Source organism: Phyllostomus discolor, chromosome 4 (assembly GCF_004126475.2).
Source record: "Phyllostomus discolor isolate MPI-MPIP mPhyDis1 chromosome 4, mPhyDis1.pri.v3, whole genome shotgun sequence".
Classification (NCBI taxonomy): Eukaryota; Metazoa; Chordata; class Mammalia; order Chiroptera; family Phyllostomidae; genus Phyllostomus; species Phyllostomus discolor.
The window spans coordinates 65,777,693-65,794,142 of NC_040906.2; the positions used below are offsets into that span (position 1 = coordinate 65,777,693).

General features: G+C 38.5%; 1 pseudogene; it reads left to right on the forward strand.

The window, feature by feature from the left end:
* The first annotated feature begins 9,509 nt into the window (after positions 1 to 9,509).
* Positions 9,510 to 11,382, forward strand: LOC114495460 (annotated as a pseudogene).
* The last annotated feature ends 5,068 nt before the right edge of the window (positions 11,383 to 16,450 follow it).

The window sequence follows — 16,450 nt, forward strand, 5'->3', positions numbered from 1 at the left end:
AGATTAGCGAGCTAGAGGACAAAGTAGAAGAAAACACCCAGAAAGAGCAAGAAAAGGAAAAGAGGCTCAGAAAGAATGAAGAGGGATTAAGAGAAATGCAAGACAATATGAAATGTAATAATATCCGTATAATAGGGATACCAGAAGGAGAAGAAGAAGAACAAGGGATAGAAAACCTAGTTGAACAAGTGATGAAGGAGAACTTCCCTAATTCGATGAGAGAAAAAGTCACACAAATCCAGGAAACACAGAGAGTCCCAATCAAGAGGAACCCAAAGAGTCCCACCTCAAGACACATCATAACTAAAATGGCAAAATTTCAAGACAAAGAGAGAATCTTAAAGGCAGCAAGGGAGAAACAGGAAGTAACATACAAGGGGGCCCCAATAAGGCTAACAGCTGACTTCTCAATGGAAACACTCCAAGCCAGAAGAGAATGGCAAGAAATACGCCAGGTAATGAGAACCAGAGACTGCAACCAAGGCTACTTTATCCAGCAAGGCTCTCAATCAAGATAGAGGGCCAAATAAGAAGCTTCCCAGACAAAAGAAGTCTAAAAGAATACACTTCCACCAAACCAGCTCTGCAAGAGATTCTAAAGGGACTGCTTTAAGGAAGGGAAGTAAAAGAGAGAGAGAGGAACACACGTACATAAAAGACAATGAATAAGTACCTATCAATAATAACTTTAAACATAAATGGATTAAATGCTCCAATCAAAAGCCATAGAATAGCTGAATTGATAAGAAAAAATGACCCACATATATGCTGTCTACAAGAGACCCACCTCAGGATAAAAGATCTGCACAGGTTGAAAGTGAAGGGCTGGAAACAAATTTTCCAAGCAAATGGACAGGAAAAAAAAGCTGGGGTAGTGATACTCATATCTGACAAAATAGACTTCCAAAGAAGGTCCATAAAGAGAGACCCAGAAGGTCACTTCATAATACTCAAGGGAAGAATCCACCAAGAAGACATAAATATTGTAAATACACATGCACCCAACATAGGAGCACCCAAATACATAAAGAAAATCTTACAGGACTTCAAGAAAGATATGGACAGCAGCACAATTATTGTGGGGGATTTTAACACCCCACTATCAAAAATGGACAGATCTTCCAAACAAAATATTAGCAAAGATATTGTGGCATTGAACAATACCCTAGATGAAATGGACTTTACTGATATGTACAGAATCTTCCACCCCAAAGAAGGTAAATACCCATTCTTTTCAAATGTACATGGAACATTTTCAAAGATTGACCACATGATAGGACACAAAACAATCCTCAACAACTTCAAAAATATTGAAATCATACCAAGCATTTTCTCAGGTCACAAGGGACTGAAGCTAGAAAGCAACCCCAAGGAAAAAAACCCGAAACACTCAAGATCATGGAGATTAAATAGCATGTTATTAAAGAATGAATGGGTCAAGGATGATATTAGGGAAGAAATCAAAGGGTTTCTGGAAACAAATGAAAATGAACTCACAACAACCCAAAACTTATGGGACACAGCAAAGGCAGTCCTGAGAGGGAAGTTCGTAGTGATACAGGCCCACCTAAAAAAGTTAGAAACATTCCAAACAAACAACCTAACCCTACGTCTACAAGAACTCGAGGAACAACAACAAAGACAGCCCAGAGCAAGCAAAAGGAAGGAAATAACCAAGATCAGAGCAGAATTAAATGACATAGAGACTAAAAGGACAATTCTAAGGATCAACGAATCCGAGAGTGGTTCTTTGAAAAGATAAACAAAATCGACAAGCCTTTAAGCAGACTCATCAAGAAAAAAAAGAGAAAAGACCCAAATAAACACAATCAGAAATGAAAGAGGAGAGATTACAACAGATACCACAGAAATACAGAGGATTGTAAGAAATTACTACAAAGAACTGTATGCCAAAAAATTTGAAAACCTGGATGAAATGGACAAATATAATATTCCAAAACTCAATGGAAAAGAAGCAGAAAGCCTGAACAAACCAATAACAGCAAAAGAAATTGAAGCAGTAATCAAAAAACTACAAACACACAGAAGCCCTGGACCAGATGGTTTCACAGGAGAATTTTACAAAGTATTTAAGGAAGAACTAACCCCTATGCTTCACAGACTATTCCAAAAAATCCAAAAAAATGGAAGACTCCCAAACTCTTTTTATGAGGCCAACATCACCCTAATTCCAAAACCAGATAAAGACACAACAAAGAAAGAAAACTTCAGGCCAATATCGCTGATGAACATTGACACTAAAATCCTCAACAAAATATTGGCAAACTGCATCCAACAGTACATTAAAAAGATCATACACCATGACCAAGTGGGACTCATCCCAGGGATGCAAGGATGGTACAATATTCGCAAATCAGTAAATGTAATACATCACATAAACAAAAGCAAAGACAAAAACCACATGATCATATCAATAGATGTGGAAAAAGCATTTGATAAGGTACAGCACCCATTTATGATAAAAACACTCAGTAAAGTGGGAATAGAGGGAGCATTCCTCAATATAATAAAGGCCATATATGAGAGACCTACAGCCAACATCATACTCAATGGGCAAAAATTAAAATCTTTTCCACTAAGAGCAGGAACAAGACAAGGCTGTCCACTTTCACCACTCTATTCAATGTAGTACTGGGAGATTTAGCCACAGTGATCAGACAAGAAAAAGAAATAAAAGGCATCCAAATTGGAAAGGAGAAAACAAACTGTCACTGTTTACAGATGACATGATAGTGTACATAGAAAATCCTATAGATTCCACCAAAAAACTGCTTGATCTAATAAGTGAATTTGGCAAAACAGCGGGATACAAAGTCAATATCCAGAAATCAAAGGCATTTCTGTACACCAATAATGAAACAGCAGAAGCAGAAATCAAGAAAAAAATCCCACTTGAAATAGCAAAAAGAAAAATAAAATACCTAGGAATAAACCTAACCAAAGAGGTAAAAGACCTGTGTTCAGAAAACTACATAACACTGAGGAGAGAAATCAAGGAAGACACAAACAAATGGAAACATATACCGTGTTCATGGATTGGAAGAAATAATATCATCAAAATGTCCATACTACCAAAAGCAATTTATACATTCAATGCAATACCTATTAAAGTACCAATGGCTTACTTCACAGACATAGAACAAAGACTTCAAAAATTTATATGGAACCATAAACAACCCCAAATAGCTGCTGCAATTTTGAGAAAGAAGAGTAAAGTAGGAGGGATCACAATACCCGACACTAAACTATACTACAAGGCCACTGTAATCAAAACAGCCTGGTACTGGCATAAAAACAAGCACATGGACCAATGGAACAGATCAGAGAGCCCAGAAATAAACCCAAGTCTCTACAGTCAATTAATATTTGACAAAGGAAGCAGCAACATAAAATGGAATAAAAATAGCCTCTTCAACAAATGGTGTTGGAAGAACTGGACAGCTACGTGCAAAAAAATGAAACTCGAGCACCAACTTACGCCTTATACAAAAATAGATTCAAGGTGGATAAAAGACTTAAATATAAATTGTGAAGAGAACGTAGGTAGGAAAATCTCAGATATTTCACACTGAAACTTTTTTACTGACATGTCTCCTAGAGCAAGGGACATAAAGGAAAGAGTAAACAAATGGGACCTCATCAAAATAAAAAGCTTTTGCACAGCTAAAGAAAACAGTATCAAAATAAAAAGAGAACCAACTGTATGGGAAAACATATTTGCCAATGATACCTCAGACAAGGGTTTAATCTCCAAAATATATGAAGAACTTACATGACCACACTCTAAGAAGACAAGGAATCCAATTAAAAAATGGGCAAAGGACTCGAGCAGACACTTCTCCAAGGAGGACGCACAGAGGATCCCAAGACACATGAAATGATGTTCAATATTGCTAGTTATTAGAGAGATGCAAATTAAAACCACAATGAGATACCACTTCACACCAGTCAGAATGGCCATCATAAACAAAGCAACAAACAAGTGTTGGAGAGGCTGTGGAGAAAAGGGGACCCTAGTGCACTGTTGGTGGGACTGCAGACTGGTACAACCACTATGGAAAGCAGTATGGAACTTCCTCAGAAAACTAAAAATGGATCTGCCCTTTGACCCTGCAATTCCACTGCTGGGACTATATCCTAAGAACACTAAAACACCAATACAAAAGAACCTTTGCACCCCGATGTTCATAGCAGCACAATTTACAATAGCTAGGTGCTGGAAGCAACCTAGATGCCCATCAGTAAATGAATGGATCAAAAAACTATGGTACATTTACACAATGGAATTCTATGCAGCAGAAAGAAAGAAGGAGCTCCTACCCTTTGCAACAGCGTGGATGGAGCTGGAAAGCATTATGCTAAGCGAAACAAGCCAGGCAGTGAAAGACAAATACCATATGATCTCACCTTTAACAGGAACCTAAACAACAAAACAAACAAACAAGCAAAATATAACCAAAGACACTGAAATAGGGGACAGACTGACAGTGACCAGTGGGGAGAGAAGAGGGAATTTCAGGGGAGAATGGGGAGGGTTTACAGGAAGAAATTTAAAGGACACATGGTCAAAAGCTAGGGGCAGGGTGGTAATGGGAGGGAAGTGGGGAGGGTTGGGTGGGTGGGCTGGAATGGGAGTAAAAGGGAGAAAACTGTACTTGAACAATGATTAAAATAAAATTTAAAAAAAAAGAAATAAAAAGAAATATTCCAAATGTTGGCAAGGCCTATAAAGTGACATTAATAAAAATTTCAATTTCTGCTGCTATGAACATTGGGGTGCATAGGGTCTTTTGGATTGTTGTTTCAGGCTTCTCAGGATACAATCCAAGCAGTGGAATTGCCAGGTCAAAAGGCATACTTGGACAAAAATAAAATTAAAACAAAATCAATTTGAGGGGAAAGAATGTATATGACCTGTACTTACACTGGGTTCCTTCCTTCTTTTAGTCCTTTTTTAAGCAGATATTTTCTGAGTACTGATTCTGTATACAGTAATTTGTGCCATTGACTGTGTTTCTGCTGATTTCCTGTTTGCTTAATTGTATAAAATTAGCCTGTGACACCTCCTTTTCCCTCCCTTACTGCTGTCCACTTGCCTGCTCCTTTTATCTTATGGAACTTCTGTCCACTCCTGTGTGGCTAAATGGATGCTTTGGTCCCTTCTTCCGTCTTTCAAATTCCCATCAGCCCTGTCCTGATGCCTCTCAAGTCTCATCTTGACAAAATCTGTAGATTATTTCACTGAAGAGTATTTAAGTTGTTGGGTGAGTTGAGATAAAAAAAGAATTAAGGATGTTTGGATCTTCTCAAACAGAGTAATTCAGTTAAGATTAAATTGGCTATATATTAAATGGACTTGCAGAAATAAACCAGCAAACTTCCTAATTGTGTTGTATATTTTTGTTGGGTTTTTAGTTATGCAGTGCAAAATCATAATGATATAGTCATCTTGTAGCTATAGGTTTAGTGTTTTTGTATTTCCAGATATTTATATTTAAAATAATACCACAGAACTATCTGAAATACATCATAGTGAAATTAGTCCTTAGATATGACCAATTTAAAAGAATAGGAAAGATTATTTGGTCAAAAACATTTGGTATTATGATTCATAATAGATTCTCTTGTTGTGGTTTTTACATACATATTATTATATTTAGATCCTGCAGTTTAAATATATACACGGTTGGGCAAAAGTAGGTTTACAGTTGTTCGTATAGAACATAATACAATTAAATAATTGTACAGAAATCAACTTTCCCTTACTCACAACTATAAATCTCCTTTTGTCTACACTATAGATATTTGTTCCAACTGTTATCTCCCAAACTTATCTGAGAATTTTTAGAAAGAAACTGCACCATTCTTCTCTTTGTTTGGAAGTTGTTATACTATTGTACATAATACGCATTAGAACAGTTATAACTTTTTTTAAAATCACTCATTCTAAAAATGGGTAGAAATAGCCTCCTAGTACTATGTTTCAAGAACTTTGACTGCTTATCTTATTTATATTGTTTGTTTACAACTGAATGATGACCAATTTTATTGAACTCCATAACTTGGTAATAGTAGGAAGAACCTGTGTGCTGGATCTAAATAAATATATACCTATTGATTTTTCTGCTTACCATCTTTTCAGTCTTGGACAACTTCATTAAACTTTGAGTTGTAGATTTCTCATCTGGAAAACAACCTTAATAAAGTTACCTTCTTGCTCAGCAGAGAATTAAATGAGATAAGATATATTAAGTATACAACACACTTTCAGATTATAGCATTCAGTAAATCCTAGCAGTTGCTGAGGGCTGTTGGAGTATTTTCTGAAAGCCATTGCTGGGTATATTATTTATTTAAAATTCTTTCTGAGCACATCAGGAATTCAAAAGCATAGATCCAGACCTGTTCTTTATGAGTAAATCAACACAACCTTTTTAAATGTTATTTTGTGGTATGATAATAGATTTGCCTAAAGTATTAATCAAAATTTAAGTTAAAATTAACAAAGAGAGTGCCTATTTTAGCAAATGCTATTTAATATACATAATTCTTGTTGAAAAAGATGAATCAACATCCCTTTCTATCTAGATATAAGTCCAAAAATCAAGAAATACAGGAGAAAAATCTCACTTAACCTTTCAGGATATTTATTTCCACAATTTTGTTACTTCAGGTTATATTTGAAGAATTTTTAATACTTAAAATTCAAAAAAAAACAAAGCACTGTAAAATGCACAAAACCAATTGTATTTGAAATTAATGAGTTCCAACTTTAAGTATTAAAAATTCTTCAAATATAACCTGAAGTAACAAAATTGTGGAAAGTGCATTTTACAGTGCTTTGTTTTTTCTTCACATTGAATAGACTCCCATTTAGTTACAAATATATAAACATTTTTGAAATAAGAGAATCCTTTTCATGTATTTTGAGAATAAATAAATACTGAAAGTTAGAAAAAGCTGTGATAAAAGTTTGAGATTTATAAATTGGAAAACCTATCCAGACCATAATATGTACAGTCAGATATATGTAGGAATACTGATTTCACACGTGCCCTTTGAAGGCTGGTAGGTACCGAGGTGTGCTGCTCAGAATCCTTCTGATCTGAGGTGCTGTCTGACAGCTCACAGCACAGCCCCTCTCTGAGAATTTCCCTCCAGGAAGGGTAGCTGCCTCAGCCATGCTGATGTGCACGCTCTCTCTGGGGCACCCAATATGCTAATGCTGCTTGCTAGTAGGCCCAGGCCTCCAGCATCAGAAATGACAAATCTGAAGGGACCTGCAGCTCCAGAGCTCCCTGAATGAGAGACTGTGGCCTCTGTTGTAACTGCCCAGTCCTGCTCCTCTTTCCTCACATGGGTGTTTTTCCTTAGAACACATTTATTATACCTCCTGGCTGCAAATTCAACTTTCAGTATATTTCCATCACCAATCTAGAAAGAAGTTGTGACAAATAATTCAGTCACAACTCAAAGCACTTATATCTTCCTTCAACCCCATTGTATCCCCAAACTTCTGTTTAAAGAAAAAGTGAATTATGAGAATGAAAAAACTTATACCAGGAGAAAATGGAGGATCTCTGATGGAAATAATTGAGAATAGCCATGTAAAGTAGTTAATTTTTATGGAAAAAATATATCTGAAAGCTCTATATCAGTGTTTCTTTCTCTCTCCCTTACTCTCTCTAAAATCAATAAACATATAAAAAAGATTTAGATTCCGCTCTTGCTGCAAGGGTAACCTCATAAAACCTAATATATTTTTTTCCTGGTGGTTTGATCTAATAATTTACAGCTTCTTAGTTTCAGACTAAGATTTAAAACTAAGATTTCAGACTATGATTTAAAAACAAATTCAGTTTCTATATTGGGAAACCTATATTGTTACTGTCTATAAGCTGATAAGAATTCTAAAATGGCATGATGAAGACAGTAAAGTAAATGCTTATTTATACTTCAAGAAGAATAAACACTGTCCTTGATCTTTAGAAAATTTTAGCTGAATTGGTAGATGCTGTGTTCCCAGGACAGATAGAACTGTGTTAAATCTCACCTGCTCCATTTATTTACTTTGTGTGCTTGGGAAAGTCAGAAATTCACCTTTCTCCAATGAGAATAATAAAATACTCATATCAGAGGACACTTAGAATTAAATATGATTTTGTGCACAAAATGTTTAATACAGAGTTTGCATGGTAAATTAACAGCTCACCAACTGATTATTTATTTCAGCCGTTTTGATAATCGAAATTTATCTTAACACTGAAGTCTAATATTTTTTCAAAAAACCTAATTTATTTCAATCATTGGAAAATTAGGATATTTTAAATATATTCATATAATGCATAAATTATGTTTTAATAAGTAATTGTACATATATAAGTATTATAAATAGTGGTTTTATTTTTATTTATTTATTTATTTTAAAGATTTTATTTATTTATTTTTAGAGAGAGAAGGAAGGGATGGAGAGAGAGAGAGAGAAACATCAATGTGCAGTTGCTGGGGGTTATGGCCTGCAACCCAGGAATGTACCCTGGCTGGGAATCAAACCTGGGACACTTTGGTTCCCAGCCCACGCTCAATCCACTGAGCTACGCCAGCCAGGGTGTTTTTATTTTTTTAATTTTATTTTTTTATTTTTAGAGAGAGGGGAAGAGAAAGAGGGAGAGAGACATCAATGTGTGGTTGTCTCTCAGGCGCCCCCTATTGGGGACCTGGCCTGCAACCCAGGCATGTTCCCTAGACGAGGAATCAAACCAGTGACCTTTTGGTTCGCAGACAGGCACTCAATCCACTAAGCCATAGCAGCCAGGGATAAATAGTGCTTTTAAACCCTTTTTATCTCCACAGAGCTGTGCAAAGCTTATTATGATGATAAAATACACAACTGTGTGTTTCTCATCTGAGTATTGTGGGGCAGTAGATAGAATTTAAGTACTGTGATATTCTCTAGAACTGATTTTCAAATGCTGTATTATCATTGATCTCTCAAGACATTTTAAGAGGTTCTTATATAAAATACAAATGTATTATGATTGAGTGGCAGGTGTATAAAGTCTCACTTACAAAACAAAAATATGTTCTTCTCCTGTATTCAAAAGCATAAGAAGTACAGATCACTGTCTCAATTTGGGAGAGAAAAAAACATGGAATTATATAGTTAAATGAATATGAAAGAAGGAAAGCTGAAAATACTATTGAAGAGTTTATTTAGAAACTTCAAACAGAATTTAGAAATTTCAAAGAACTTTGAATATCAAACACAATAAGAATTTAGAAAAATCAAACACAATAAATGTAGAAGTTAACAACTATAAGATACATATATATAAAACAAATATAGTAGAAAACAAATATAAAATGGAGAGATCCACAAATTACAAAGTTGAGTCTTTGTAAAATTAAATAGAATCAATACCTTACATGAATGATCAAAGAAAAAACATGCATTTAATACACCAGAAATATCAGGAACACATTAAAAATAAAAATTTAGGGGTATCGTGGGGTTGCTGGGAAGCCCCAATGTGGAACTAAGAAGAGGAGTGGTGGACCACAGAATAAGCTTCGAAGGTGATGCCTACACCAGTTTCCCAGCTGAAAGAAGGGACTGATAGTTCCCAAGTCATCCCCCAGCTTGTAACATCAGTGCCTGCCAGGTGAGTGCTGAGGCTGTGAGAACCACCCTGGGCCCCCGTGGCATGGGCAAGCTCATTGTGGATGACAAAGGAAAAGCCACAATTTCTAATGATGAGGCTGTAGTTCTGAAACTCCTTGATGTTGTCCATTGTGATGCAAAGACGTTAGTGGACATTGCCAAATCCCAAGAGGCTAATGTCAGTGATGGCATCACCTCAGTGACTCAGCTGGCTGCAGAGTTTTTGAGGCATGTGAAACCCTAGGTGGAGAAAGGTTTGCATCCACAAATCATCATCTGAGTTTTCTACACTGCCACTCAGTTGGCAGTTAACAAAATCAAAGAGATCTCTGTGACTGTGAAGACAGAAGATAAAGTGGAGCAGAGGAAGCTGCTGGAAACATGTGCTATGACCTCTATAAATTCTGAGCTGATTCCCCAGCAGAAAGCCTTCTTCACAAGATGGTGGTGGATAAAGTAATGATGCTTGATGATTTTGTTGCAGCTTAAAATGATTGGTATTGAAAAAAAATGATTGGTATTGAGAAGGTTCAAGGTAGAACCCTAGAGGACTCCAAGTTGGTAGGTGGTGTTGCATTCAAGGAGACTTTCTCTTATGCAGGGTTTGAAATGCAACCCAAAAAGCACCATAACCCAAAGATTGATCTTTTAAATGTTGAGCTCAAACTGAAAGCTGAGAAAGATAAATGCTGAAATCAGAGTCAACACAGTTGAGGATTATCAAGCAATCGTTGATGCTAAGTGGAACATTTTGTGTGACCAGTTAGAGAAGATCCATCATTCTGGAGCCAAACTTGTCTTATCCAAACTCCCCATTGGGGATGTGGCCACCCAGTACTTTGCTGACAGGGACATGTTCTGTGCTGGCTGAGTGCCATAGGAGGATTTGAAGAGGAGAGGATGGCTCCACCCAGACCAGCATGAAAGCTCTGTCAGGAGATGTGCTGGGCCACTGCCAGGTCTTCAAAGAAGCCAGATTTGGAGGTAAGAGGTACAATTCTTCAAGGGCTGTCCCAAGGCTAAGACTAGCACCATCATACTCCATGAGCAATCTATGGAGCAGACAGTGCATGCAGTCCCTGCACAATGCCATCGTGTTTGTCAGGAGGACCATCGAGAATGATTCAGTGGTGGCTGGTGGTGGGGACATGAAGATGGAGCTCTGTAAGTACCTGCAGGATTACTCAAGGACCATTCCTGGAAAACAGCAGCTGTTGATTGGAGCATACGCCAAGGCCTTGGAAATTACCCCATGCCAGTTGTGTCACAATGCTGGCTTTCATGCCACAAACATCCTCAACATGCTATGGGCTTGGCATACCCAGAGGGCATGTGGTATGGAGTAGACATGAACAACAAGGACATTGCTGGCAACTTTGAGGCTTCCATGTGGGAGACAGCTATGGTTCGGATCAATGTCCTGACTGCAGCCTCTGGAGCTGTGTGTCTTATCATGTCCATAGGTGAAACTGTCAAGAACCCTCGCTCACGGTGGACACTCCCACAGCTGCTGGCTGGGGCCGAGGTTATGGCCACTTCCACTGAGAAGCACCCCCACCTTCCCACAACTGGCTGGCAGTCTGGCTGCAGCATACCCTTACTCTCCCTGTCTGGTCTTGATTAATTAGTATTATAAGGAAGGTGTAGTGAATGGCCCACTGTGTTCTAATGGGGGGTTATTTATATAATCCTTAAGGTTTTGAAAAATAAATAAAAATAAAAATTTGAAAATGATACTAATTACAAAAGTATAAAGACATCAAATACCTGGAAATAAAAACTACTTGAAGTTGTTAGCTCTCTGAAACAGCACAAAACAAATAAACAAACAAACAGAAAACCCTGTAAAACATGTTTGGGAGAAATTAAAGACTAATTAGTATTACAATATATTCATGGATTTGAAGACAACATTGTAAAGATGTTAACTTTTGTCAAATTGATCTACAAATTTGACATTATTCAAAGCAAATTCCCAGTAGATTGTCTTATGAAAATTGACAATTGATTCTATAATATACATGGAAATGTAAATGACCAATAGTAACCAAAACAATTATGGTACTGGGGGACTTATCAACACCAGATATTCAACTTTTGTCAAGTTCCTGTGTGAGTAAACAATACCTACTAGCATTTGTAGAGACCAATCAATGAAAAAAGATATAGAATAGAGGCACACACACACACATAAACAGTCAGCTGATTGTGACATGACAAAAAAAGGAAAAACTAGCAAATTGGGTTTTATTAAAATTAAGAAATTCGGATCTAAGATGGCGTCGGAGTAGGAAGGAGCAGATTTGGCTTTCCTCTGCTCAGGGGAGAAAATTCTGACCAATCTATGGAGTAGAAAGGCAAGCAACCAACATATTTGAACATTTTTGAAAACAGAGGACCAAGGATGGTGGCAGAACTGAAAGAACAAAGATCAGATCCTAAGGGGAGTGCTACAACAAGGTAAGGTCCCAGGACAAGCGTGTGGTCCTGGGGCTGCAGCCCCAGGCCCAGGGGCCGCGGCTGTGTTTACCATAGGGTTAGTGGGAGAGAGCCAGATCAACTGCTCCCTCCCCAGCCGAGCAAGGTCTGAGCGGCTCTGGGAGAAATCCAGGTGCTGGCAAACACACCGGGGTGGTGAGCAGCAGAGACGGTGCCCTAGAGGCGGTGGGCACCAGAGCCAAGTCGCGCAGTGGACCCGGACTCCCGCAGTCACCGGTCTGGCTGGAGCTTTGGCGGTGAGAGAAGCAAGGCCACTGTGGGGAGCGGTGGGCTCGATAGGGAGGAATTTCTCAAGAGGAAGGAATGAATAGACACAAACACTGTTTGGGGAATTCTCCTAAAGTGATTAGTGGCTCTAGCCTGTCTGCTTCCCAGCTGTGAGAGCGCGGGTGCCCGCTCGCGGGGGGCGCCGGTTGCACTGGCAGGCGGCGGATGGCCGCGCCAGCACCGGTAGCACCGGTGGCGGACGGGCCGGCCCGCTTGCGGGAGCACCAGTGAAGGGGAGGTGCCTGCAAGGAGAGCATCCCCGCACAGCAACCCACAGCAGTAACCCTGGGGAAAGACCTGATTCCCACACCCAGGGCCCAAAGCTGAGGAGCCAGTGCGAACTCCACGGGCCAAGGAAAAAAGCCAAACAAATCATCCTTCAGTCTGCCTCATCCAGCAAGAGCAGAAAAACCGGTTTGGCCACCTTGAAACCAAGAGACTTTTTAATTTGATTCTATTTTTTTAACAATTTTTAATTTTTTAAGTTTTATTGTTTTTATTCTCTTTTGATTTCTTTTTCCTCTCTTACCTGATTTCTTGCTTTATTCCTTCCTCCTTCCTGTCCTCCAATTTTATCTCTTCTTCCTGCCTTCGTCTGCCTTTTCTATTTTTTACTTTCTTAAATTTTTTCCTAAATACCTACAAGTGTGACAAAATCCTGGGTCGGTGAAAAGACCAAAGTTGAACCCAAAGAAGGGGCATCACAACAGCTGGGACAGTGAGATAAATGTCACTCTGCTATTACAGAGAACCTTCAAGTTATTGCATATTTGTATTATTATTATTTTTCCAGTGTTCCTACATCTTTTTTTTTTCTTTTTCTTTTCTTTTTTTTTAACAGTATTTGTATATCCCTCTTATTTTTGTATAGCCTGCTTTGCTAGGCCGGTTTTATTGTATGACCTGACAGCTTTCCCCTGATATCTCTTTCTATACTGTATTACTAATCTACTGTCCATTAACTCACCTGTGGCCCATCAGCACACTACTAGATGTACTGTACTCCCTATCCATGTTATCTAGATCTCATAGACTCTGCCATACGAATGCTGCCATAATATTATTGTAAATAACTGCTGTTCCATACAATTGTAATTACTTCACAACACCCTCCCCCCCAGATCTTAGCCCATTTCAAAGTTTCCTGAACGCTATTACTGTAGTGGTTAACTCTATTCTCTCACACACTACACCTATTTACTATCCTTTACTCTCACCTTACCCCAGAATCTGACCGCCCACAACCTCTCTGCTTTATAGATCTAACTCACAATCCTTCCTCCCCCAACAAGAGTCTTATCTTCTTTCCATCCTTTCTAAAAATCAGCTAGCTGGGTGGAAGACCACGGTTAACACTATACATAGTGAAAGGATCTCCTATATTTTCCCTACTTGCTACTATTGTAAATAGCATAGATCTCTGTTGCTGTCTTAAACCATTTTGCCTTCCCCCTCCAACTGATGACAAAAAAGAATAGGTGGAGGAGGTGAACACCAGGATACCCACTGGAAGAGGAAACCCAACAACAAAGAAACCACTAACAGATAGCAGCAGAAGAAGGTGAAGGAGGGAGTAAGTAACCACACAAACCTCAATCCAGGACTTATCTGGAAATACAACTAAACAGTAGAGACAGTACCCAATACAAATAACTGAACAAGACTTCTTTAAACCTTGTACACACAAAAGATCCAGCTTCAACACAACCTGCCCTCACCAGCACAGCAAAATACAGAAGGTGATGGACAGAGTGGCCCATATTTAACCAGCTGGCGGGAAGGAACCACCAAAGAAAGACTCAACAACAATCAAAACCCAAAGGCAAACACAAAGCCAACTTAAACGACAGCCCAAGACCAACGAGCATGGGGGGTCAAGGAAACAGCACCACTGAAACTCACTGCTACTCTACTAAAGAAGTTCACATCATAAACCCAGGGAGCCAGAACAGATCAATATAAGAACCTGAGGCGAACAAGAAGAGTCCCACAAACAATGGGAAGACAAAGAAATAATCCCCAAATGAAAGGAAAGGAGGAAGCCTCAGAAAGAATGCTGAATGAAACAGAGGCAATTCAACTATCAGATATTGAATTCAAAGCAGTGATTGTCAGGAAGCTCAATGAGCTCACAATGAGCTACCAGAAACTACAAGGAAGCTACAATGAACTCAACGAAAACTACATCAGCATAAAAAAGGAAATAGAAACTCTCAACAAGGGCCAAGAGGAAATGAAGAATACAATTTCTGAACTGAAGAACACAGTAGAAGGAATGAAAAGCAGGATCGATGGAGCAGAAGATCAGATTAGCGAGCTAGAGGACAAAATAGAAGAAAACACCCAGAAAGAGCAAGAAAAGGAAAAGAGGCTCAGAAAAAATGAAGAGGGATTAAGAGAAATGCAAGACAATATGAAACGTAATAATATCCGTATAATAGGGATACCAGAAGGAGAAGAAGAAGAACAAGGGATAGAAAACCTAGTTGAACAAGTGATGATGGAAAATTTCCCTAATTTGATGAGACAAAAAGTCACACAAATACAGGAAACACAGAGAGTCCCAATCAAGAGGAACCCAAAGAGGCCCACCTCAAGACACATCATAATTAAAATGGCAAAATTTCAAGACAAAGAGAGAATCTTAAAGGCAGCAAGGGAGAAACCAGAAGTAACATACAAGGGGGCCCCAATAAGGCTAACAGCTGACTTCTCAATGGAAACACTCCAAGCCAGAAGAGAATGGCAGGAAATAATCCAAGTAATGAGAACCAGAGGCCTGCAACCACCACTACTTTACCCAGCAAGGCTCTCAATTAAGATAGAAGGCCAAATAAGAAGCTTCTCAGACAAAAGAAGTCTAAAAGAATACACCTCCACTAAACCAGCTCTGCAAGAGATGCTGAAGGGACTGCTTTAAGGAAAGAAAGGAAAAGAGAGAGTCAGAGAGGATCACACGTACATAAAAGGCAATGAATAAGTACCTAAGGTACGAATAAGGTTATCAATAATAACCTTAAACGTAAATGGATTAAACGCTCCAATCAAAGGCATAGAATAGCTGATTGGATAAGAAAACATGACCCACACATATGCTGTCTACAAGAGACCCACCTCAGGATAAAAGATCTGCACAGGTTGAAAGTGAAGGGCTGGAAACAAATTTTCCAAGCAAATGGACAGGAAAAAAAAGCTGGGGTAGTGATACTCATATCTGACAAAATAGACTTCCAAAGAAGGTCCATAAAGAGAGACCCAGAAGGTCATTTCATAATACTCAAGGGAAGAATTCACCAAGAAGACATAAATATTGTAAATACACATGCACCCAACATAGGAGCACCCAAATACATAAAGAAAATCTTACAGGACTTCAAGAAAGATATGGACAGCAACACAATTATTGTGGGCGATTTTAACACCCCTCTATCAAAAATGGACAGATCTTCCAAACAAAATATCAACAAAGATATTGAGGCATTGAACAATACACTAGACGAACTGGGCTTTACCGATATTTACAGAACCCTCCATCCCAAAGAAGCTAAATACACATTTTTTTCAAATGTACATGGAACATTTTCAAAGATTGACCACATGATAGGACACAAAACAAGCCTCAACAATTTCAAAAAAATTGAAATCATACCAAGCAATTTCTCGGATCACAAGGGACTGAAACTAGAAACCAACCCCAAGGAAAAAAACCCGAAACACTCAAATTCATGGAGATTAAACAGCATGCTATTAAACAATGAATGGGTCAAGAATGGTATTAGGGAAGAAATCAAACAGTTTTTGGAAACAAATGAAAATGAACTCACAACAACCCAAAACTTATGGGACACAGCCAAGGCAGTCCTGAGAGGGAAGATCATAGCGATACAGGCCCACCTAAAAAAGTTAAAAACATTTCAAACAAACAACCTAACCCTACGTCTACAAGAACTCGAGGAACAACAACAAAGACAGCCCAGAGCAAGCAGAAGGAAGGAAATAACC